The sequence below is a fragment of the Mustelus asterias genome, chromosome 17 (assembly GCF_964213995.1).
Source record: "Mustelus asterias chromosome 17, sMusAst1.hap1.1, whole genome shotgun sequence".
Taxonomy (NCBI): Eukaryota; Metazoa; Chordata; class Chondrichthyes; order Carcharhiniformes; family Triakidae; genus Mustelus; species Mustelus asterias.
The window spans coordinates 27,585,840-27,610,041 of record NC_135817.1 but is presented as its reverse complement, the minus strand read 5'-3'; positions in this window follow the sequence as shown (position 1 = coordinate 27,610,041).

Genomic DNA, 24,202 nt, shown 5'->3' with positions numbered 1-24,202 from the left:
AGCTGATGAGCTATTGTTGGATGCCCCTTTGGAACATGCAACTCCCGGGGCATTATAATGAGATCCCACGTTCAAAATGGATTAGACATCCATGAGTGATCGTACATTTAGCCTGCTGGTGGTGATGGCTACCCACTCGATAGTTAAAATTAACCCGCAAATCTTTAAGTCTTTGCTGCATTGTCAAAACAGAAGATAAAAGATCATGACCAGATATATCATTATATCTGGGCTCAACTTATCAAACAGAATGAACAGAACCTCAGAATTAATGATTATCCCTCATTTATAAGAAAACCACTAATAATAAGAGAGAAAATTCCTGCAGTGCTGGAAATCTGAGATAAAACCTGAAACAGCCCAAAGAATAAGCAAGTTTGCGAGCTTCCAGCTCATTACACAGGGCGGCACGGTAGCACAGTGGTTAGCACTGCTGCTTCACAGCTCCAGGGACCTGGGTTCGATTCCCGGCTTGGGTCACTGTCTGTGTGGAGTTTGCACATTCTCCTCGTGTCTGCGTGGGTTTCCTCCGGGTGTTCCGGTTCCCTCCCACAGTCAAAAGATGTGCGGGTTAGGTTGATTGGCCATGCTAAAAATTGCCCCTTAGTGTCCTGAGGTGTGTAGGTTAGAGGGATTAGTGGGTGGATATGGGGGTAGGGCCGGGGTGGGATTGTGGTCGGTGCAGACTCGATGGGCCGAATGGCCTTGTTCTGCACTGTAGGGCTTTTATGACTATGACTATGATTACAGGAGGAGTCACCTCCAAATGCTTAGTGTAATCAAATGGCCAAACTTTCCTATCTCCATGAAGAAAAGTGTTTGGAGAAATAGGAAAAAAAACTACTGATTTGATGTATTATTGTCACATGGATTAGCATAGAGTGCATGCTATACTGACAAAGTATACCGCTCATTGAGAAGGAAAAAAGAGAGTGCAGAATGTAGTGTTACAGTCATAGCTAGGATGTAGAGAAAGATCAACTTAATGCGAGGTAGGTCCATTCAAAAGCCTGGTGCCAGCAGGGAAGAAGTTGTTCTTGAGTTGGTTGGTCCATGTCCTCAGACTTTTGCATCTTTTTCCTGACAGAAGAAAGTGGAATAGAGTATGTCCGAGTTGCATGGGGTCCATGATTATGCTGGCTGCTTTTCTGAGGCAGCGGGAGGAATAGACAGTGTCAATGGATGGGAGGCTGGTTTGAGTGATGTACTGGGCTTCGTTCATGGCCCTTTGTAGTTTCTTGCAGTCTTGGGCAGAGCAGGAGCCATACCAAGCTGTGATACAACCAGAAAGAATGCTTTCCATGGTGCCTCTGTAAAAGTTGGTGAGAGTCGTAGTGATCATACCAAATTTCCTTAGTCTTCTGAGAAAGTAGAGGCATTGGTGGGCTTTCTTAACTCTATGTCAGCATGGGGGGAACCAGGACAGGTTGTTGGTGATCTGGACATCTAAAAACTTGAAGCTCTCGACCATTTCTACTTCGTCCCCATTGATGTAGACAGGGGAATGTTCTCCACTATGCTTCCTGAAGTAGTACATCTTAATGCTCCTGTGGTTTCATCCCTGGATTTATTACAGCAATGTTCAGGAGATTGAGTTTTAATTACTGGTAGCTCCGGCACGACCCTGGTAGTTTGGCAGCTTACAGTCAAAATCAGTAAAGGGCAATGCACCTCTCTCTGAACTGCAACAAACTTAATTACATACAGAAAATCAAACCACTTTGACACTGGGCTGGATTTTCACTTTGGGAGCAGGAAACCAGAGCTGGGTCTGTCTCTGGGTCCCAAACTGACCCCTGTGAGAAACAGTCACTGACCTGGATTTTGACCAGGGCATCCCCTTACTTGACATAGGGACAGCTATCCCGATCCAATAAAGGGTGATAGGTGGGGCAATCAGAGGCCTTATAGCTTCAGACGAGCACCTGGCTGCAGTAAAAGGTATGTACCTGAGAGGGTGCTAGAAAAAGAAGGTGCTTTCTCAGTCACACTATTGAAAAAATTAAATAAAACATACAAGAAAGTAGCCAGACCATCACTATAGGGGTGGGGGGCAGGTAGGGAGCCTCCAGAGAGGGCCTTCAGGCCTGGCTGACGCTCAGGAACCCCAGCATACCATTGGGCTTCAAGACAGTTAAACTGCTGCCTGCCACTCCACCCCCCCACCTTCACCGTACTCTCACCCACCTCCCCAATTGTTTGGAAAACTGGAGGCTAAGGTTCTTAATGAGCCTTATTGCCTGCATGTCTCATAGGAGCGGGGAGTGGGTGTCCTTGCCGACTGCCAGACCAATATCTGACAAATGTTGGGGATAAGATCAGGAAGCCAGCATATTGGAAGGCCTCCATAATTTTTTGCCTCCATTCCCAATCTCAGCAGAGCCCAAGGATTCAGCCCAATGCCTCTGCTGGAGAACCCAAATGCAATCAAGTTGAATCTGACACAGAAAAATTCTTAATGTCAACTCTCCCACTGTTGTGGGAATTTTTCAAGCAATTCACAAAAATGGATGATACAGATGCGGCAAATAAGCTGAAGGACGGACATGATCGCGGCTTGGTGCTTCCTAATGGTGCATGCTTAACTGCTGATCATTCTAATTCAAATGGATACTGCAGTTGTTGTCAGCATGCGAGGCGAACACATTATAAACATCTGTGGACAGAGGGAGATCTAGCAATCAATTCTAAAATATCAATTTACACCAAACTGTGCCCAAAACTGAAACAAGTGATTGCGTTCTCCTGCTACTTGATTCCATACATAGAAAGGGTTTTTAAAAAAATTAATTCATGCCCAGAAAAAGCTCCACAGATCACTTATAATGACTGCCACAATAACAGTGCTCCATTAACAGCAAGCCATCATTCATAACTGAACAGAAAATAACATGTGGGGGTTGATTAGTTCATTTGGTCAGATAATACAGAATGATGCCAGTGATGGGGGTTTAATCCCTATACTGAGGGTGGTAGTTCATGTAGACCTTGACTTGCCCATGCCTGATGTAAGAAGTCTCACAACACAAGGTTAAAGTCTAAAAGGTATCAGATGAATTGAAGGAGCAGCGCTCCAAAAGCTCGTGATTCCAAATAAACCTGTTGGTCTTTAACCTTGTGTTGTGAGATTCCTAATTGTGCCCACCCCAGTCCAATGCCAGCATCTCCACATCATGCCTGATGTGGAAGGTGTCCCTCAAGCTACATAACCACTTATCTCTCTAGCAAAGAAAGATGTTTATGGTCCTTCGTGGACTATGGCTAATTACCTTACCTGGCAAATAACATAAACTACTTCAAAACAGAAGGGTATGTTGGCATTTGGTGGGTTATTTGTTGTGTCTCAGCTTTCTGCTGCTGAAACCATCATCCATGCATTTGTTACCTCAAGACTTTACAATTCTGATACAGTCCTGGTCAACCTCCAAAATTCTACCCTCTGTACACTCAAGGCCATTCAAAACTCTGCTCCCATATTGATAGGACAAAGTCCAGTTCCCCTATCACCCTTGTGCTCACATTGGCTTTGGTAAAGCAACATATTGATTTTAAAATTCTCATCCTTATTTTCAAATTCTTCCACAGCCTCCCCTTCCTTATCTCCGTGATCTCCTCCAGGCACACAGGTCACTGAAAGTGGCAACACAGGTGGAGAAGGTAGTCAAGATGGCATATGGCATGCTTGCCGTCATCGGCCAAGCTTAAAAATTGGCAAGTCATGTTGCAGCTTTATAGAACCTTAGTTAAGCCACACTTGGAATATAGTGTTCAATTCTGGTAGCCACACTACCAGAAGGATGTGGAGGCTCTGGAGAGGGTACAGAAAAGATTTACCGGGTTGCCTGGTATGGAGAGCATTAGCTATGAGGAGAGGTTGGAGAAACTTGGTTTGTTATCACTGGAACGACGAAGGTTGAGGGGCGACCTGATAGAAGTCTACAAGATTATGAGGGACATGGACAGAGTGGATAGTCAGAAGCATTTTTCCAGGGTTGACGAGTCAATTACTAGGGGGCATAGGTTTAAAGTGTGAGGGGCAAGATTTAAAGGAGATGTACGAGGCAAGTTTTTTACCCAGAGGGTGGTGGGTGCCTGGAACTCGCTGCCGGGGAAGGTAGTGGAAGCAGATACGAAAGTCACTTTTAAGAGGAGTCTTGACGAATACATGAATAGGATGGGAATGGAGGGAATGGTCCCCGGAAGGGTAGGGGTTTTTAGTCCAGTCAGGCAGCATGGCTGGTGCAGGTTTGGAGGGTCGAAGGGCCTGTTCCTGTGCTGTAATTTTCTTTGTTCTTTCTTCTTACAACCCTCCAGGAGATTCTCTAATTCTGGCCACTTCAGCAGATTTTAATCGCTCCACTACTGGTGGTTCTGCTTTCAGTTGTCTTTGCCCCTCAGCTCTGGAAATTCCTCCCTCAACTTCTCCACACTTCTTTCCTTCTTTAAGAGATTACTTAAAACCTACCCTCTTTGGGCAACATACCTCTTTTGGTCTTCTGTCCAAATATCTCCTTAAGTGGCTCAGTGTCAAATTTTGTTGTTGAATTCTCCTGAGAAGGACAGAGGACACTTTAATTACATTAAAAGCACTCTAAATATGAGCTGGTGTTTTTGTAGGTGTTTCCCGAATTGGCAGAAAAAATCATGTGTGGGAATATTCAAGAAATCAAAAAAAATAATTTACTGTTGCTGGTGGCACCCCACTCATTACAGTTTGCCAACTAAAAAAATAACCCATTTATCCTGATCTTTTGTTTACTGTTAGTTACCCTTGTTAAAAATCCATTGTTAATGTATCCCTTTATCTGTCCTACTTGTTTCATCTTCAAATTTGTAAAGCACAGGCTCAGGATTTCTGGAACTGGTCAATATAATCCTGGAAATGTCTGAAGTTTTTAAAGTCCTGCTCCTGAACCTGGCATATCAATCTTACGTCACGGGGGTTGAACTGGAGCCAGGTTGGACTTTGCTCATGTACGATTTACAGAGGCAACTGGTCATTTAAATCATCAGCTGCCTCCGCTGGGATTTTGGAAGGCCAGGAGTGTGCAACCTGGCTGATGTTTCAGGAACTACAGTGTAGATTAGAACAGGTAAGGGGAGGTCTGAACTTGGTTGGTTCATTTGGTTGGCCAGGATACTTTTCTTTTAGAAAGGTAAGGTACCCCTTTCGTTAGAGTCCCAATGCAGCTTTGGGAGAAGTAAGGCACCTTTTCATTTCATAATTATTTTTTATTTATTTCAACAAGTTTCAGGTCACAAAGACAGACCTAATACCCAGCCCACTTCCACACCTGGCAACCTTCATGCTTGTGCCAGGGTCAACCGATCTGACAACTATTTTACCCCTCTCTGATACAGTCCTCACTGCCAAGCCACCTCATCGCCATCCCACCCCACTCCACTCCCATTTCGCATGTGAAATATCACCTTTTGTTCCGAAAGTACAGTGCGACAAGAGCCAAATCTTGTTATGTGTTACCTTTAATGTAAAGGTGTTTACTTTGGTGTTACTTCACGGGATAAATTTTCAGGGAATGGAATTTATCTTAGTTGGTCTATTCAAAGAGCCAAAAATCAATCAGCAGCACCTCTTACATGCTGCCCAATGCTTTTTCCATTGGAATCAATGTTTAGGCACTTTGCCCTTTGTGTTAGAAGATTTCCCTACTTCAGTGACGTGTGGTAGATGACAAAGTATCATGTCACCAATACGGACACAGAACATAATCATGTATTTTATCATTTGATACTTACATGGCATTGAACTTGTTATTACCCTTGGAGGATGTTACCTTTGTACAGAACAGAGGCATCAAACTTAGGATGTCTGAACAGATTGCTGTAAAGTGAAAGGTGGGTAAATTTACCCTGACTAACCTTGACCAGTTTGCAGGAACCCTATTTAACTCAGGCACATTACACAGTGAGATAGACTAAGGGGACAAGAGTCAGGTGAATGTCCAACACAACTTTATTGAGCACTTTATCAAGGAAAAACAATATTTATCAACTCTACTGTTGTACTTTGATTAAACTCTAACAATCTCTATCAACCTCTTCACAGGACTCTTCAGTAAACAGTCTTAAATCTCTAAGTAAACAGTCACAAATCTACACTAGCTATCTACTTCGGACACACACTTTTGAGGATTTGCTGACACTCTATCTACAGGTCTACTGTATTTGAGCTGTTTGTTTGAAAAGGCTGGTAATACCCGTTCCATAAGGCTGCGACAGGCTGTTCCTCAGTCATTGAGTGTTGGCTGATGTTTCAGGAACTACAGTCGTCAATTTGGGCTTCCCTTTTGTCTTTGGATCATCTCACCGGGGCTGTTTTCTGGGCCAGATCAGTCTGATGATGCTTCTTACGAGATGTGAGGAGCTGGAGATGCCGTGCTGCTCAGCTGCCAGTGGAAGGTGCTCTCAGAGTCACAGAGTCACAGAGGTTTACAGCATGGAAACAGGCCCTTCGGCCAACTTGTACACTACGCCCTTTTTTAAAAAAAACCCCTAAGCTAATCCCAATTGCCCGCATTTGGCCCATATCCCTCTATACCCATCGTACCCATGTAACTATCTAAATGCTTTTTAAAAGATAAAATTGTACCCGCCTCTACTACTACCTCTGGCAGATTGTTCCAGACACTCACCACCCTCTGTGTGAAAAAATTGCCCCTCTGGATATTTTGTATCTCTCCCCTCTCACCTTAAACCTATGCCCTCTAGTTTTAGACTCCCCTACCTTTGGGAAAAGATATTGACTATCTACCTTGCCTATGCCCCTCATTCATTTATAGACCTCTATAAGGTCACCCCTCAGCCTCTTACGCTCCAGAGAAAAAAGTCCCAGTCTATGCAGCCTCTCCTTATAACTCAATCCATCAAGTCCCAGTAGCATCCTAGTAAATCTTTTCTGCACTCTTTCTAGTTTAATAATATCCTTTCTATAATAGGGTGACCAGAATTGCACACAGTATTCCAAGTGTGGCCTTACCAATGTCTTGTACAACTTTAACAAGACGTCCCAACTCCTGCATTCAATGTTCTGACAAATGAAACCAAGCATGCCAAATGCCTTCTTCACCACTCTGTCCACCTGTGACTCCACTTTCAAGGAGCTCTGAACATGGAGCCCTAGATCTCTTTGTTCTGTAACTCTCCCCAACGCCCTACCATTAACTGAGTAAGTACTGCCCTGGTTCAATCTACCAAAATGCATCACCTCGCATTTATCTAAGTTAAACTCCATCTGCCATTCATCAGCCCACTGGCCCAATTGATCAAGATCCCGTTGCAATTGGAGATAACTTCCTTCACTGTCCACTATGCCACCAATCTTGGTGTCATCTGCAAACTTACTAACCATGCCCCCTATATTCTCATCCAAATCATTAATATAAATGACAAATAGCAATGGGCCCAGCACTGATCCCTGAGGCACACCACTGGTCACAGGCCTCCAGTTTGAAAAACAACTCTCTACAACCACCCTCTGGCGTCTGTCAAGAAGCCAATTTTGTATCCATTTAGATACCTTACCCTGGATCTCATGAGATTTAATTTTATGCAACAACCTACCGTGCGGTACCTTGTCAAAGGCCTTGCTAAAGCCCATGTAGACAACATCAACTGCACTGCCCTCATCTCTGAAGAAGGTGCAAAAACAGAGAGACCTGAGGCTCTAAATTGCCCCTTCTACCTGCTCTTTGTGTCCTTCTCAAAGGTTCTTCGGCCTGTGTCCAATACTAGCAAATGGCAGGGGCAGGAATATCCAATGAGATGACTACTTTCCATATTTGGAGGTCGCAGAAGGTGGTTTTGAACATTCAACTGTCAAGTGCTCTCTTTGTCATGCTTTGCCTCTGGCCTCCCACTGAGCTGGGTGCCACCAAGCCTGCGTAGCATTCTTCTAACAAAGCAGGCTCATTGGAAGTGCAAACAATGATTTGTTCTGAAATAATGTGGTCATTAGCACCTGGACAGGCAATTCCAGGCCTGTCTAATTTTGATGGGAAGTTGATTTTCCAAGGCTTGGCTGCATGAGTACTGTCTGTTTCAGCTCTGCAGTTTGCAAATTGCAGAGTCCTGCTGGGTTTAAACTTGGTTTCCACATTTCGAGTTTTTAATCCATGCTCATGAGAAAATATCAATATTTCTGTAACAACCCTGGAGGCTATGGGTCACCTGACCACAAGGACTACTACAAGCTGTGATAGGTCAAATCTACTCTGAAATGAGCATGGTTTTAGTTCTTGTAACTAATGTGGCATCTCCCATTTTAATGGCGCAGAATTGTTCAACATTTTAGTGTTAAACTGGGACTGGCATGTGTTCAGTGCAGTGGTAATTTCATGGAATCCTATATTGACCTTCACTGATTTGGTCATGTTTTATGAAACGTTGCATGAAAAGCTTTACATTTTTGTGTCTTACATAAAAACGTTCTTCATTCCATACTAATCTTTGTACACTTTCTAGTGCATGGATCAGTGATGCCGAGAGTTTACCCTGTGAAGTCATTTACAGCAAATGGTACTTTGCTGTTCTGATTCAAGTCCTTTTGACATAATGGTTTCTCATGGCTACACCATACATGGGAACAGAAAGTAAAAACTGTTTGATACTGCAATACTTGCATGCTTTGTCACATTATTGGTAAGTGCAAAATAATGAAGATTTTACAAACATCACAAAATGCAGCGAAGCATCTCTGATCTCATTGGCACAATGTAATTGCATTTTCTTTATGTGACAAGCTAACACATCTGCTCCGAATATCTGATTCCTGTTGAGGCTGTGATCTGATTTTTTTTTCTTTGCGATTCACAAACATTACAAAGCTGTTCCAGATATCTATTATGGAGTTGCTGATAAGACATATCCTTTGGAAAGGAAGAAGTGCTACCACAAGAAATTTAAACACAAGTGTGAAGTAGTGTTCATTAAAAGCAGACAGGTTGCCACCCTGTAGCTGAAAGTTCACAAGACCTGTTGGATATTTTAGTATTTATGTAGCCAATTGGCTCTGCATCATATCGCACAGTACATTATAACCCATTGAATGCAGAAGTTAAATGTATCCTTATATTCCAGGGTCACTGTTGAACAAAAAGCTAAAAACTGCTTATTACCATTACTTATTTACACCCGTTGCTCCCTGTACCCTGATCTCAAACATCAAGTACAAAGAAGTAATCAGTGGGCATAATTTTCCCATCCTGCCCACCACAGGAATTGCAGTGGGTGGGACAGAAAATTTGGTGGACCATGCAAAGGTCCATTGACATTGGGCAAGAATTTTCGGTCTTAGGAGCATGCGCGGCCAGAAAATCCTGCCCAATGTCTTTATCACTGAGATTGGTTGCAGAGCCTTGCTGTTCCTTGCCCTGCTTACAGACAGCAAAGATCCCCTGTAGATGGTGCCACACTGGATCAGGTGTGGGTTGAGAGCAAGCCTACGTTCAGAAACATGCAAGAAGTCTATGGCCAGGTGTCAGGGAAGTGACCTTTGGTGCAATTATGAGGTTTATGAGATTATGGTTTGGGATTATATATTTTGTTTTATATGATTATTATATTTTGGGACTGTAGCTTTAATTGCAGGGTAGCTGAAAGGGATCATGTGACCTCTGCTGGAGTCAGATTGACAATAAGTTTGGTAGTTTAATTGTTAAGAGATCTGAGGAAAAACTCATCTTGTTTCATCAAGAGGGAGATGCAAGTATGGAGACAAAGTAAGCAGTTTCTAAGGTCAGGATTCCACATCTACATATTTCTTGACATTTCAACCATATGACCCATAAATGGTCCTGCAAAGTCGATATGTATTCTTGCCCAGGGTCTACCTGGCTATTCCCAAGGATGCAAATTCACCGATGATGGTAAAACCGCTTTACAACTGGAGTATTGACTGACCATTTCTTCATCGATGCCTGGCCACCAAATATAACTTCTGGCAAGTGCCTTCATCCTGCTTTCTCCCAATGTGAATTCTGCAATTCCTGTAATAAAAGTAATCTCCCTTAGGGTGGCACTATAACTCTCCCCCGCTCCCCCCACCCCACTACCAACAAGAACACACTGTCCTCACAAATTATCTCTTTCTTCTTTGTTGGTAAGGTTTAAACAGCTCTGACTTCTCATCTCACCAACCTTGCACCATCATCTTTTTAACTTTTGATAACACTGGGTCTCTTTCTGTCAACATCTTCATGTGTTTAGCTGAGACTGGCAATGCCTCTATCAGGTGCAGCGCCAGGACTATTCCTTGAGGACTAGTGGTGGTGCTACTATCTGTGGCAAGGGCAATTGGCTGAGTGCATCTACTTTTGATATTTGTATCCCTCAGTGATGCTGGAATATATAACTTCATGCTGCAAACAAAGACTATTGACGTCACAGGCTTATCTTCTCTGAACAAACCTAATAATCATTTGTGATCTGATACTATTGTGAAATGTCATCCATAAATATAAGATGAAACTTTTTTGTCTGCATAAATGACCACCAAGCTTTGCTTACCTATCTGGGGATACGTTTTATCCACATTTGATAATGTTCTTGATGCAAAGGCAATTGGCCTTCACTCCATCAGGCATCCTGGGGAACAAAACTGCTCCCACTCCATTCAGTGATGCATTACAGGTTACTATCAAAGGTTTGGTTGGATCAAAGTATACCAACAATGCCAATGACTGCAGAGCCTGCTTAATTTTTTATTCTTTTTGTTCTTCTCACCATCCCCAACACTGACGATTCTTTAACAGCTGGTGAAATAGGGCTAAGGTGGTAGACACATTTTGTAAAAATCTACCATATAATTCATCATTCCAAGGAATTACTTTACTCTGATATGATTTTTGGCTGTGGAATCTGTTTAATGGTTTTAACTTTATCTTCCAAAGCCTTTTGCATCTACCCTGAAACACAAATATGAAAGTACATTTCTCCTGTTTCAACCTGACAACTTCTTTAAATCTTCTCAAAACTTCTTCCAAGTTTGATTTGTGGTCTTCAGGTGAAGCTCCTTGAGATAGGGATGCCTTGTAATAGACTTTCCCCTGTATGCTGGAAAATGGCACAGGCTGATGAGACTCCAAAAGGTAAATGCGTAAACTGGTATAAACCCTTGTGGCTGTTGATAGTAACCAAATGGAGAATTGTCCTGGTTTTATGATCCCTATATTTTGTAGTCTTCTGAGCTCAACTTCAACCTTCGAATGAAGTGTATAAGACAATGGATGAGCGGACACAAAACAATTTAGGCATTGCATCAGGGTTCAGATAAACATTGCCTTTAGCTCCCCATATACATCCAAGTTCATTTTAGAAGATCTTGGAATATTTACACAGCTGCTCCTGAAAACCTCCATCCCATAAGTTTAATATTTCCAGCCAATTTCATTTTATCTGCTTGAGATTGTCACGGCCCATTAAACAAGGTCTTTGACCTTTAATTACCTAGACAGATAACTGTGCCATTTGGTTCTTGTATGACACGGCAACTATTGCTGACGCTATAATCTTCACTGTCTTTCCTGTATATGTAAACAATAAGGCTCTTGACTCACTCAGTCTCAGTGGTTGGGACCTTTTTGAAGGTAACAAAATGCCTGCGCCCCTATGACCATGGCTGCAGCCCTTATGTCGATTTCCATTTTAAGAGATCTGCCATTTATCATCAAGGCTATCTCTATGAGGGGCACTTTACTTAGTTTAGGGTAAAGGACTTGGGTCCCTCGTTGGGCTCCTCATCCAATTTTGTTAAAGGAGTTAAACTAAACATTGTGTCTTTTTTGCATGTTCTGTCCTGACTGCTTCACTCTGCACCATGCTGTAAGTTACCCTTTCTGTTGCCCCAGAAACATATTTCGGTATCAATAAGCTTCTTGGAAGTGTTCTCCTGCACACCAAAAACAAGCTTCTGCCCTTAATGCTGTACTTCCTTTTTTGGGCTCTGCTGCACCCTCGCTCGGGCTGTTCTTTGCAACAGTCTTTACCTGGGCCAATTCCACAGCTTTTTCTAAAGCGCGTTTGGTCTCAATCAGAAAATTCTTCTGCATGATGAGTCTGTTTATACCACAGACCAAATGGTGTCTTAACATTTCTCCTAAAGATGGGCTGAATTTGCAGTGCTCTGCTAACTCTTTAAATCTGGCTACAAAGCCTGAGCCTGTCTCCCCTGGCTCCTGGACTGCTGAATTCAATTTGTACCTCAACATAATGATTGAGGGTCGGGAGCTGAAATGATTTTTAACCAACTCAACTATCTGGTCAAAAGACTTTGGAGTGTCAGGCGATGTTAATCCTCTCACTAAGTTGCAAATCTGTGGGCCACAAACCGTGAGCAGAATTGCCTTTAGCTTTTCTTCAGCACTTTATTCATTTGTTACAAAGAATCAAAACAGCCTTTCAATATATTCTCCCTAGTATTCCACTTCAGGGTCAAATGGTTCAATCTTTCCAATTAAAGGCATTTTAATGTGTAACGTACCTTGTTTCTTCATATTTTTGACACTCAAGTCTCCACCTCCTTTAGCTGCACACTGTGATACCCAACGACTTCAAAACGTTTTCCTCGTCCCCAGTATAATTAATCGAGGGTGACTCGGTGTAGCTCAAAGTAACAAAGGATTTATTGTCAATCATAAACAGATAATTACAAGGGGACATACAGAATTAACTATGCAACACTCCTCCCTCCAAATGAGGATCTTCCCCAATCTGGGACATGTGCCCTTGCAACCGATTGTCTCAGTTTTCCACCTCAACACTCCATAGGGTCTGGCCTGATCATGTGGTCCTCAGTGAATGCCCCTTTAATGCTAGTGCCATGCTACCACAGCCCTCATTCAGCAATTGTACTATTGAAACACTGTCAGGACTTTGTTAACTCAGTTACTGAGTTACTTTAGTGCCATTCTTTTGCCCCCCATCACCTATAAACTCCTCCTCCCTAAAATCTCTTTCATTACATATGCTCTACAATATCATTCTCACTCTTTCAGTACCCATGACTCATTGGCTAAGTTTTTTTTCATAATTCTGTCATGGGACCTGGGAATTACTAGTAATGCCAGCAGTTGTTGCCCATCCCTGATTGCCATAAGTTAGTGGCTTGCTCAGCCATTTCAGAGGGCAGTTATGAGTCAATTACGTTGACTCCCAGACACCAGGAGAATGTGCAAAACTCCACACAGATAGTCACCCTAGGCCAGAATCGAACCCGGGTCCCTGGAGCTGTGAACAAACAGTGCTAACCACTGAGCAACTGCACCTCCCGCAGTTGAATTTAAATTCCACCAACTACCATGGTGGGATTTGAACACATGTCTCCCGACTATTAGGCTGCTTCACTGGATTATTTGTCAGGTGGCATTACCACTATGCCACTTTGTCCCATAAGGTTTATATTTAATATCCTAATTCCGCCTCTTCAAATCCTCTTGTCTTCACTTAATCTATAATATCCATCAAACCAATCATTCTCTACTGACTGCCCCATTAGTCTCTTCTACATCCTTCCTTTGTCCCACCATGGATAGCAGTGCCTCCAATTGTTCAAATTGGATTTTTATCTTGACTGCCTGACTAGTTTGGGGTAAGTTGAAATCGGATTCCTGCTTTATACCCTCCTGATTTTACACCAAGTCAATGGAAACTAAATTCAGGGAGGTGTAACATGGGCCACAGATGTAAATTATCACCTCTAAATTTTGGAATACCAAACCTCTATCTCTCTCTCTACCTTTGAAAACCTATTTCTTCTGTCATCGCCCAATCTTCTTCTTCCAGCATTGATTTTTCTTTTTCTGATCCCTGTGCGGTTCCTTGTACCTTTTGTTCATGTTAAAGATGCTATTTATATGCAAAATGCCACTACTGCTGTTGTTTGTGGGCTTTTCAAACTAATAGGAATAGAGATCACTGAAGTATGTGCACGACACAACATCAGGAAAAACATACAGATTTAGCTCAAGTGCCTCTAACAGCTTGATAAATGGCTCCAAAGCATCACTACAGTTGTACCCTGACTGGCTTGTCAGTTTTGCATCTGTTGAAACACATTCAACCTCACAAGAGTCATTCCAATCAACATCAGCTGTTCCCGCCAATTCATTTCAACTTGCAAAAACAAAAAAAATTCATATGTTTTCAATTCTTTTTCAATCCATAAGAAGGAATTTCACCATCAAACAGTTTAAAAAGAAGTTACTTCTAATCTATGGGCGGGATTTTCTGACCCCTCCCTTCAGCAGTATCTTCCAGTTCCACCGAAGTTGACCCCTTGTGGTGGGTTTCCCCAGTGGTGGGGTGGATGAGCCAGTCCAACGTCCATAGACTTCAGTGGGACTGGAAGATCCCACCAGCAATCAATGGCTCACTACGGGGGGACGGGGGGTCACCTTAAATTCCCAGCTTTAAGCTGTCATTTTTCTTCTTATTCATTTTTCTTCAGTGATTGCTATTTGGAATTTTATATTGTTCCTCTATCAAGCATTATTTATTTTCTTTATTATTTATTTTTGAACTTTCTACACACTTGGGGTAATGTGCCACATATGGAGTATTTGAACCCGTCTAGTCTCCATAACGCAAAAATATATAGAGGCACTGGAGATGATACCAAAGCAGAGTGGAGAGGTTATAACTGTCAGGAAAGACTAAACACGCTATGATCCTTCCATTTGAAAAGAGAAGGATGAGAGGTGACCTAGTACAGGTCTTGAAAATGCTGAAGTGCTTTAATACACCAGGGAAGATGGGAAGATGTTCGCGTTTGTGAGGTATTCTAAGACAAAGAGGCATAATTATGAGGTAGTCACAAATATGTCAATTAAGCAATTTGGGATAATTCTTTTATGCAAAGACTGATTAGACTGTGGAACTTGCCCCCAGAAGGAGTACTTAAGGTGAATAGCGTAGTTAAGAAGAACTGGGTAAGTAGTGAGGAACAAAGTAATAGAAGAATATATTGATAGGATTAAAGAAGGAGGAAGCTAATGTGGAGCATAATTACCAATGTGGACCAGTTTGGCTGAATGGCCCATTTCTGCACTGTTAATATTTTCTAATTCTGGTTTTTCCATGTTGTGGTCAACCATAGACTTTTGAGCCCAAGTTTTGCCCCTAACTTACGAGAGCCAACAAAGACACCGAGTATTAAATGTTGACTTGACCATGTTATTTACACAACTACCTAAAAATGTTTTCTGGATTGTCCTTCATGATAATACTGAGATATTGGGAACCTAGGGCAGATCCACAATAAGTTATCTTATTAGTGGCAGCTCATGGGTTAACAGGAATGAGATTGTTCATAGTTAAAGGCTCAGTTGAGTGCCACAGTTTCCATTATGTTAGAAGAGTCTCTTCATCAAAAGGTCAAAACTACCTAGCATTCAAAATGTACAACAGATGATCTCTCCTATTTTCGGAACTTTTGCAGCACTAAAATGTCAAACTTTCCTCTGCTATGATATAGATTTATTGAAGTGTTATTTTGGTTGCATCCTTTCAAATAAAATGCTGTACTTGAGAGTTTGAAACATTTGTTGTTCATTGCCTTCAGACATCTGTAATGGAAATGTAACTATCTGATGATTGATTCTGCAGCCTTTTTGTCCTTTTGTGTAATGTGCATGCACAAACATTTATCTCATACGGTTACAGCTCTTGGATGCACGAATGGCAACCTGTGAAAGCCAGTGTGCCAAGGACATTACTGAACATTATGCTTGGCTGGAGGAAAGCCTTCCAATAATTAGCAATGTGGGGAATTTGCCTTGTTTTGCTTTTGGAAAATCAAATAATTTGAGGTCAATTTTCCAGTTACTGTGCAATACACATAGCATATGTGTACAGCTAAACTATAAATTAGTCCGCAGTTAATTAAATTCAGTACCACTTTTGCGTTAATTCAATTAAACAATAGCATTACAGCTGGTTGAGTTGAGGATCCAGCTCATTGAAACACATTGAAAATAGTTTTTATCTCAACCTGATAATGCATTTCAGTGGACAATAGTCCTTGGTTCTGAGACCAAAAAGCTCATAGATGATAAATAGAGAGAAAGGATTGAACAGTTGAAAGAGACTAATGCAGTCTATAGACTAGTTATTTTAAAAAAGTAGATCATTCACTTCTCATTGTTTTCACACATCTCAGTAGCTTTGTTTGTCAGGTATCAATCCAGTTCTGTTTTGTATTTGCTGATAGTAAGCACTATCATTGTTTCCCGAGGCAGTCAGTTCATAAATTCATGTATTCTATGTAAATATGCATTGTCCATCCATGCTTCCACATCTCATAAAGCATAGACAACATCTTGATTTAATTCTGGGCAAAAATGTATTCTGTTTTGTTTTGGATTAAGTCCAAGGTCACAATAAAATAAATATTGACATTTTCATGCCTGTAAGGTAAATAATTGCTTTATGGGTTACAGAAATGACTTTGTCTGGCATTAAAGGACACACTCTGCCACTTCTAAAACCTGTGGGTCAATACTTTATTGATACAGTCTTAATGTGTAGTCAGTATTTGTGTACTTTTGAACTCGTGAATCCTAACCCTTCAAATGCCAACGTGGAGATGGGGCACACAACACATGCCGATAAAATAAGAGCACCACTTACATTATAATAATCAGGCCTAGTCATTTTTGGAAGGGAATATTTTATTCTCAGACCGCTTATTTTGTATTCCAATTTGAGATATCTTTGCATCTTTTCTTTTGATAGAGAGACAATCAGCCAATGTCCATATTTCAAATGCATCAGTCGATCTCTTGAAAAGTTCACCTGTGACCAATTCAATTCCACTATCTCAGTCAAGTTGATTATCCTGTGTATTATGTTAAGACTACAACTCATTCCTTCATTTACTTCAAGGTCTGACAGGATCTGGATGAACCCTTAGTAAACAGAATTTAGACCATAAACTTTGTGGAAGGGATCTCTTGAATGCTATACGACAAATGATTATTTTTAGTACATGTAAAATAATCCTTAAAAACTGGTCAAAACTAAAAGGTGATGAATGTCAGGCAAAACTGAGAAGCTGTACAAACATTGTAGCTGGATTTTCTGCAAAACTTAGACTGGAATAACTTTTGAAAAAGAATTACGGGGTAAAAAAGAAAATCAGTTAAAAAAAGACAAAGCATATATTTATAAGGAATGCTCAATAATGAAGCTGTCGGAAAGTGTTGGTGTAGAGTATTCAATAATTGCAAATCAAATTGAGTGAGCGAGGAAGAAACCCCTGGTAATTATGAATTATAGTAAGAAGTCTCACAACACCAGGTTAAAGTCCAACAGGTTTATTTGGCAGCACTAGCTTTCGGAGCCCCAAGCCCCTTCCTCAGGTGAGTGAGGACTCGTGTTCATAAACAGGCCATATAAAGACACAAACTCAATTTCAAGATAATGGCTGGAATGCGAGTCTTTACAGGTAATCAAGTCTTAAAGGTACAGACAATGTGAGTGGAGAGAGGGTTAAGCACAGGTTAAAGAGATGTGTATTGTCTCCAGCCAGGACAGTTAGTGAGATTTTGCAAGCCCAGGCAAGTCATGGGGGTTATATGTAAAGACTCACATTCCACTCATTATCTTGTAAATTGTGTTTGTGTCTTTATATGCCCTGTTTGTGAACACGAGTCCTCACTCACCTGAAGAAGGGGCTTGGGGCTCCGAAAGCTAGTGCTGCCAAATAAACCTGTTGGACTTTAACCTGGTGTTGTGAGACTTCTTACTGTGTTTACTCCAGTCCAACGCCGGCATCTCCACATCACAATAATGAATTATTCCAGGATTTTTGAATTGTGCCTTTTGCCACACAATGAAGAATAGCCTCCCCATACATACTCAGGTTTCCATCATTGCCCCTTCCTTTTTATCATTTATATTCTACCCGATAGTGACATTATCCAGATGAACAGAGTCAGATTTAGCATGGACACGAATGACCCTTATTACTACTTCTCTGCTCCCATCCATCTTGTGTCTATTGCCAATCTTCCCAACTACTCGGGTGACATTAAGCTCTGAATGAGTCAAAGCTACCTCCCATTTCATGTAGATAAAATTCTAAGATATCTGTTGTCGCTTCCGCATACACCTTTATTGCTCCAGCCTTCACTCAATCTACATTGCTGGCTGCCATTGCAGGCTAACTAGCTATGGAAAACTTTGTAATGTTGCTTGATTCTTAGCTCAGCTTCTTCCTTGACATCTGATCCAGCATCAAGTTTACTTTCTTTCACTCTTTAACTCAGATCCTTGCTGCTATTTTTCTCTTTCAGTAGGTTTCCTCTGTTGGTCACCTACTTTTCAGGGGAGGAATATGTGGCCAGCAGGTGAAATTCCCTCCACTGCATTTCAGTTCAAGTTATTAACATATAACATTTTCACAATTATGTTGACTGTTCAAAAATAAACTGGATAGAAATAATTAAGTGATAGTGATAATCAAGGCCTTTATCACTTGGTAGCTGCATTTCTGCATCATTCTTTTGCCTCATTTTCATTCTTTATAAACCACAAGTCACCGAGAATGAATGACTCTTCTGACGGGAACTGGAGTTCTGCCACGCTTTCACCTCCATCTGATTGATGGTTATGCTTCTTTGCACAGTGAGTCTGTGCAGCATGTTATACACTGTGATGACTTGGAGCCCTGAGTGAAACAATATTGCACAACTGTCTTTTTATCTTTCCAAGCAACTGAAACACTGGGTGAAATCTTACCAAAAAATTCAATAAAATATTGGTTTTGACGCAAAAAATGGAATGATTCCCACCAATGGCGCCGGCATCATTGGGGAGATCCATTAAACAGCTCCCCAGCACTTGTTCCAGATCGACTGCAGGGGAAGGCAGCCGAGAGGTCCACACTTTGCTTTTCAGAGGGAGCCCTCCCAAGGATGCTGGATGGAGTTGGGCAGAGGCGGGACACCCTCTACCCCCACTCAAAGAGACGGCCTTCCATCAGGGTCACCACCCCCACCTGGGATGCAATAGAAATCATAGAAACCCTACAGTGCAGAAGGAGGCCATTCGGCCCATCGAGTCTGCACCGACCACAATCCCACCCAGGCCCTACCCCCACATATTTACCCACTAATCCCTCTAACCTACGCATCCCAGGACTCTAAGGGGCAATTTTTAACCTGGCCAATCAACCTAACCCGCACATCTTTGGACTGTGGGAGGAAACCGGAGCACCCGGAGGAAACCCACGCAGACACGAGGAGAACGTGCAAACTCCACACAGACAGTGACCCGAGCCGGGAATCGAACCTGGGACCCTGGAGCTGTGAAGCAGCAATGCTAACCACTGTGCTACCGTGCCGCCCTATGGTAGCCCTGGTCAGTGCAAGCACACTCCTTTAAAGCAAGGGGCGCCTTGACATAAAAGGAAGGTAAACCCTGCAAGTGGCCCACCCCAACAACTCTCCCCGATTATGGAGATTCTGGAACCACCACCCCTGGCCCTAAGTTGCACTTATCTGTGTCCCCTGAGTCCTCTCCAGTGCCACTTGAGCAGTGAACACCCAGAGGATGATGGTTGCCTGAGCACTCAGTTCTGAAATCCCCCTTGGAGGTGAAGATGTCAGGTTCACTCTGATGTAGAGCTATTGTAAATGGCACTGCGGTGACATCACGTTGGTGCCCACTGAATATCCGGTGAGGGAGGAAGTCCGGGACAGAGTGCTCACTAATGACATGCTAACGTACTAAAATGAGCTTCCTTGGCTCCCATGACATGTTTCACACTACTCCGCCAGTGAGGGGGCTGGAAGATCAGAACTCAGAAAGTCGCTGGCATGAATTGCATTTTCCAAGTCTCTCCAGATTTTTAGCACACGCCACCATTCCTGCAGATGGAAAGTGTGGGTTTAAAATCACTCTCATTATTTCTATCTGCTGCTGGGATACCAAACAGACCTCATTATATTGTCAATTTGTACATGTTTGTGGCTGCCTCAGTAAGGTCATGTGATAAGCCAGAACAGCTATCTTTGATTACATAGAACTCATCCTGAAGATCGAGTCAGACGGAATGGGTTTGCATGTTGACCCCCATAATTTCCTCTGTTGGTCACCTACTTTTCAGGGGAGGAATATGTGGCCGGCAGGTGAAATTCCCTCCACTGCATTTCAGTTCAAGTTATCAACATATTATAACATTTTCATAATTATGTTGACTGTTGAGAAATAAACTGGATAGAAATTCTCAAAGCAATGCATTTAAAGGCAAAAGGTCTGAGTGCAGGAAAAGCTGCAGTTGCTTAACATCAAATATTCTTATACAGAAATGCATATTGTAAAATAAGATCCATCAAAGAGATTAAAAGCTGTGTGATGTTCTGGCTTGTGTTGTTCCACTGCTGCAAGTCTATGTATTTGTAAAGCTGGCCATCACCTTTGATAAGGTTTTGTGACAGTATAATACTGTGAAATTATGAATCTGTGAAGCATCCAATATCATTATGCAACTCATTAATGCTCAGGAAATCCACTCTTCTCTTCCAAAGGTGAATGTCTCTTTTCTGATTCATGAATATACAGTGCAATATAATCAAGTAAACAAAATGTGTGAGGTTCCACTGCATGGATTTTCTGACCACTGTTCAGCCCAAACGATTTTGAAAAAATTTACGTTTAAAGCAAAGTGTACTGGATTCATAGACATTTATGTCACAGAAGAAGGCCATTTGGCCCATCACGTCTTTGCCAGTTAACAAAGATCTAACTGCACTGATCCCATTTTCCAAGGCTTGGCCCATATCCCTGGAGGTTATAGCAGCGCAACTGACTATCTAAATACTTCTTAAATAGTGCAGTTAGTGCAATAGTGCAACCTTTTAGGCAGTGGGCGGGATTTTCCGGCCGTGCTCGACCCAAAACCAGAAAATCCCGCCCGAGGTCAATAGACCTTTGTATGGTCTCCACCCCCTCCCCCTCCCCCTCCTGCCGCCTGTTACAATTCCAGTGGCAGGCAGGATGGGAAAACTCCACCCAGTGAGTTCCAGATTCCCACCACCCTCTGGTTCAAAAGGTGTCTCCTCAACTCCTCACTCAGCCTGCTACTTTTTACCTTAAATTTATGCCCCTTTTATTTTGGGCGTTGTCAGAGACCTGATAAGAATATTCATCAAGGCCATTCTGAAGCCCCCCATTTAACTCTTTTATCAAAAAGCTGCATGTTATTTAGTACTCACTATATGTCTAAGATACCCTAATCTGGTTCACAAAATTGCTTTAAATCAGTCAGTTTAGATTCTGCTATTGACATCCGCTCAGGAAATGTGAAGCTGCCAAGTGAATGAATTAACCCTTCCTTCGCCAATCAAAAAGTAAGGGAACAATCATGAGCTCGTAATTGTTTATTAACTTTAGTCATAGGTGGCAGAAATTAAACTTGACTATTGAGCATACAAATAATAAGGTCGAGTTAATTGTTGAAATAAATAATAAAAGTTACAAAGCACAGTAATTCAACCTTAATTGCTTTTTGATCACAAGAGAAAAGTGTCTGACATTGATATAAATTGGTGAGATTGGTTTAGGATTGAACTCCTTAGATAGCTGGCAGGTTAACAACATTAGACAGCAAATCTATTGAATAGATTAAAGTCTGAATGCTGGTTGTTAGCAATGTTTCCAAATCTAATGCAATCTAATCCTTATGAGTTGAATGAACTGGCTTATTCTACCTTTCTCCTGGGAAGCTGGTGTTTAGTCCTCTGAGACATCAACGAGATCAACCCCCGACCTTTCATTGCAAAGGTTGCTACAGGAAATATTAGAATAATTAGAAATGTTCGGAGGACTAAGAACTGAAGTCTAAGGCCGGGTTTCTCCCTAAGAAATTTAAGTTCCCAATGTGCGGGAAAACGGGAGTAATTCCCGCCATTTGTTTTAGTGTACATACCAGAGTGAATCTCCACCACTCTCTGAGCACCGCAGAGTGCCTCAGTGGGATTCACTCTGGAAGTAGGGAGTGGGACCTATTCCTACCCAAGAGGTTGGCAGCATAATGCTGAGTGGGCCACTGCACACGCGCCGACCTGTCAGCATGGAGATCGGCGCATGTGCATTGCCCACCAACCCCCCCATTGCTCGCCTCCCAATCGCTAGCCTGCCCTGCAACCGCTTGATTGCTTGCCTTCCAACCTCCCCACCCCCAAATTGCTGGCCTCCTGGACCTCCCCAGGCGAGCCCCTATCTCTCCGCCTCCCCACCTCCCCTCCCCCACATCGGGCCAGCTCCGATCACTCCCCCGCCCCCCCCCCCTCCCCCCCAGCAGTCCCAATTCTCCCCTGAAGACCAGTGCCAACCCGCCCCCCCCCCCCCCCACCTCCAATCACCAGCCCAGTAGTCTTCCTCCATCGGTCCTCTTGCAGAGTGGCAATGAGTTCCTTCACTCACCAATCGCTCCCCAGTAGGCCCGGTACCCGGTGGGCAGTGTCTGTTTACCTCCTGGGCAGTGCCAGGGTGCAAGGCTGGCACTGCCGGGCTGGCATTGCCCAAGGTATAACCCCCCCCCTTACCCCTGACCTCCCTGCGGGGCCTCAATTACTTCTGTTCCCTCCAGCGGGACAGGCGCCTGTTTCCCACTCATGGGGAGCAGTCATAAAGGCCGCTGGAGGGATCCAGGGGAGACGCTAGCGGGCCTGGAGAATACCATCCCCTGAAATGCTGACTTCAATATGATAATCAGCTCTGCACTGATTTCTGGCTTGGAGCTGATTGCACTAAAAACTGAGCCTGGGAGACGCACGGAGGCCCAGGTGCCCAGCGTGAATCTCGCAAAATGGCCGCTGCTGATGTCTCCTGGCCTGCGGTGCTACTTGAGCAGCACAGCGGGCTGGGAGAATTCCAGCTTAAATGTTTGTATCATCGAAAGATAGGAACAGGATTATGCAATTTTGCTCCTCAAGCCTATTCAATGAGATCTGTGACCTAATTCTGTTTACAAGTTTTTGCCCCATATTGTCTATGAGGACTTTATCAAATCCCTTCTGGAAGTCCATAGGTATAACATCCATGGATCCTTTTCCATTACTTTTCAAAAAATTCTATTCAGTTGTCAGACATGACTTACCTTTACACATACATGCTAACTCTCTCTGATCAGTTGGGATTGTTTAATCAAAAATATTATGCTATATATCCTCCATTTCCACATAAATCAAGCTGAGTAATGTGTGTATTTGAAGACTTTCAGCCCTTCTGGTGTCAATCACTTAATGGGGCCTGACCCATTATGACTTCCAAACCAATAAAAGTACTGACACCTAGACATGCCAGGCTGCTCATTTACTCCCAAGTTTATTGTGTCTTTGTTAACAAAAGGGCTGCACAATGTCCTGATATAGCAAGATATTTTTATGTTGCCTTTAATGAGTTGTTTCTTGATCTGTGAGTGAATGTCTTGTTTTCTATAACTGTTAATGAATGTTTTTGTTTGTATAACCATGTATGACTTATTTTGCATTAGTTGGTTCCTATCCTGGCAGTTAGTATGACTGTTGGCTTCATTTGGAGGACTTGTTCAAGGCAATCGTTCAGGCATTTCTCTGACAGTGTGAACAAAGGAGGAGTAAAAGATAAAGGCAGGAAAACACACAGTTGTTCTATGTTTTAAGCAGAAAGTGGAGAATGTTGGCTTTCATTGTTCATCTAAAGTTAGAATGCAGCAGGTCAGTTAGAAGTGATTTAGTACAAGTAAAACAAGACAGCCCACTGATGCTGGGGAAACATGGAGCATTCATTTATTTTATATTATTACATAAGATAAGTCATCCTTTTCAATGGACTGAGCCCAATCATAACTGTTATCTCTATTTAATTGCTGTGAAATTAAACAGCTTAACCATTTCTAGCAAACCTTGTACCACCAAATATTTTCTTGACTTTCCTCTGAGAAGATTGAGGAAGTGCATGTGAAGGCACTTTCAAAGAATAAATGCAATCAGTTCAGATGACAAAGGGGTTCAATTAATAAACTCCTGGGGTACACTGCTTGATATTGAGCTGTACAGGGACATTTGGAAATGTAAGCCGTTGAGACTGCTCACGAGTTACTTGTTCCACTGTATCTAAGAATCTAATTTTAAGAGCCACTTTTGTACTGTCTGCACTGTAGCAGTATTGAGTGATTAAAACCATGCTTCTACACCACTGGCAG